We start from the raw sequence: 2,156 nt of genomic DNA, 5'->3' as shown, positions 1-2,156 counted from the left end.
ACGAGGCCCCCGGATGGGTTTTTGGATCTGATAAATGCACGCATCCGCAGCCCCCCGTGAAGGGGGCCAGTCAGCGCTCGTTTGCATGTATTAGCTCTGGAATTGCCACAGTTATCCAAGTACGGGTGGGAGCGATCAAAGGAACCATAACTGATTTAATGAGCCATTCGCAGTTTCACTGTACCGGCCGTGTGCACTTAGACCTGCATGGCTTAATCTTTGAGACAAGCATATGTTACTGGCAGGATCAACCAGGTAGCTGCTGGTAGCGAGCCCGACCCCCCGGAGCGTGGGGGCCTCTAGGGCAGGCCTCCCCCGAGAGGGAAGCCCGCCCACGCAGGTGCTGGCAGCGTGGACAGAGGACCACGTCGTGTGGACCAGGAGGACTCGGAGAGTGCGCTTCAAGGCTGCCGCGGGGCTTGGACGGAGCAGGGGGTGAGCCCTGCCCGCCTCGCCGCCGACGGCCTCCTGTTTCGGACGGCTCGGTCAGACGGGGCTTCTGGGCCTCGCAACAGAACGTTTCGGCGCTGGGGGCGGAGACTCCGTGGAGCCTCATGTACCCCCGGCCTGGTGGCGGACCCGCTGGGTTCGGGGAGGGGCGTCCGGCCGCACTGGGCGGTCGGGGTGCCTCCCCTGGCGGGTCTCGTACTCCAATCGGTCAGGTGATAGCGTTTGGGTGTGGGTTAAACCTGCTGAAAAGTGTCCCCGGAGCTTAGATTTTTGGCTGTGAGCATGCACCAGTATGTACCCCGTAGGGCGGCAGAGAGAGGCCGTGGAGGCGAGTCAGACATGCGGGAGGTGTCAGAGAGTCCCTGGGAACATTCTGTGAAATTTTGGTTTCAGACCTCCAGGGCACCCCCATGCCCCCTTTAACGTGCCCCAGCACAGTGCACCTCTGCCTGGGTAAGCGTTCGGCCCTTTCCGGGGGGTGTGGAGGTCAGCCAGACACAGGGGAGGTGTCAGAGAGTCCCTGGGAACATTCTGTGAAATTTCGCTTGGATACCTCCATAAGACCCCATTGACTCACATATGTGTCCCAGCACAGTGCACCTCTGCCTGGGTAAGCGTTCGGCCCTTTCTGGGGGGTGTGGAGGTCAGCCAGACACGTGGGAAGTGTCAGAGTGTCCCTGGGAACATTCTGTGAAATTTCGCTTGGATACCTCCATAAGACCCCATTGACTCACATATGTGTCCCAGCACAGTGCACCTCTGCTGGGCAAGCTTTCGGCCCTTTCCGGGGGGTGTGGAGGTCAGCCATACCCATCCAAAGTGACAGAAAGTCCCAGGGAACATTCTCTGAAATTTTGCTTGGATACCTCCATAAGACCCCATTGACTCACATATGTGTCCCAGCACAGTGCACCTCTGCTGGGCAAGCTTTCGGCCCTTTCCGGGGGGTGTGGAGGTCAACCAGACATGTAGGAAGTGACAGAAAGTCCCAGGGAACATTCTCTGAAATTTTGCTTGGATACCTCCATAAGACCCCATTGACTCACATATGTGTCCCAGCACAGTGCACCTCTGCTGGGCAAGCTTTCGGCCCTTTCCGGGGGGTGTGGAGGTCAACCAGACATGTAGGAAGTGACAGAAAGTCCCAGGGAACATTCTCTGAAATTTTGCTTGGATACCTCCATAAGACCCCATTGACTCACATATGTGTCCCAGCACAGTGCACCTCTGCTGGGCAAGCTTTCGGCCCTTTCCGGGGGGTGTGGAGGTCAACCAGACATGTAGGAAGTGACAGAAAGTCCCAGGGAACATTCTCTGAAATTTTGGTTTTTGACCTCCATGAGACCCCATTCACCCACACATGAGGCCCAGCTCCATGCACTGTGGTCGGGTACTCAACTGGCTCAGTCCGGGGTAGCCTGGATGTCTGGGAACTTCCATGCACTCTGACCATGTGTCTGATACTCCAAAAGGCCCAAAAACACTGCCATAGTTTGGGGAAAACCTACTGGATGCATTGCCTGGGAGTTCAACTTTTTGCCAAAATTATTCTAAGTCCACTTTTTTACCCTCTCCTCGATTTCGCGCCGATACCCGGCGCGGGGGGGTCAATAAGAGTACCTCCAGGCCAAGGGGAGCTCCTCAGAAGTGTCCGAAGCCGTCGGACACATTTGCTGGCCTCCCTGGGTGTCCGTTTCTGGAGCCTG

At 57.1% G+C, this 2,156-nt stretch overlaps 1 non-coding gene across 1 annotated transcript in view; it reads right to left on the bottom strand.

The window, feature by feature from the left end:
* Positions 1 to 258, bottom strand: part of LOC143105305 (18S ribosomal RNA) — a 1,855-nt gene extending 1,597 nt beyond the window's left edge. Inside the window, exon 1 of the ribosomal RNA XR_012983421.1 lies at positions 1 to 258. This exon is cut by the window's left edge and continues 1,597 nt beyond it. This is a non-coding gene — a ribosomal RNA (18S ribosomal RNA).
* Between the last annotated feature and the right edge of the window lie 1,898 nt (positions 259 to 2,156).

This window comes from Alosa pseudoharengus, unplaced genomic scaffold, assembly GCF_046254945.1.
Source record: "Alosa pseudoharengus isolate Yale_2024_CS ecotype anadromous, Long Island Sound unplaced genomic scaffold, YU_APseudo_1.1 YU_APseudo_1.1_scf_5, whole genome shotgun sequence".
NCBI classification, from domain to species: domain Eukaryota; kingdom Metazoa; phylum Chordata; class Actinopteri; order Clupeiformes; family Clupeidae; genus Alosa; species Alosa pseudoharengus.
Note: the sequence above shows the minus strand (reverse complement) of the source record. Positions and strands in the feature narration are given on the sequence as shown.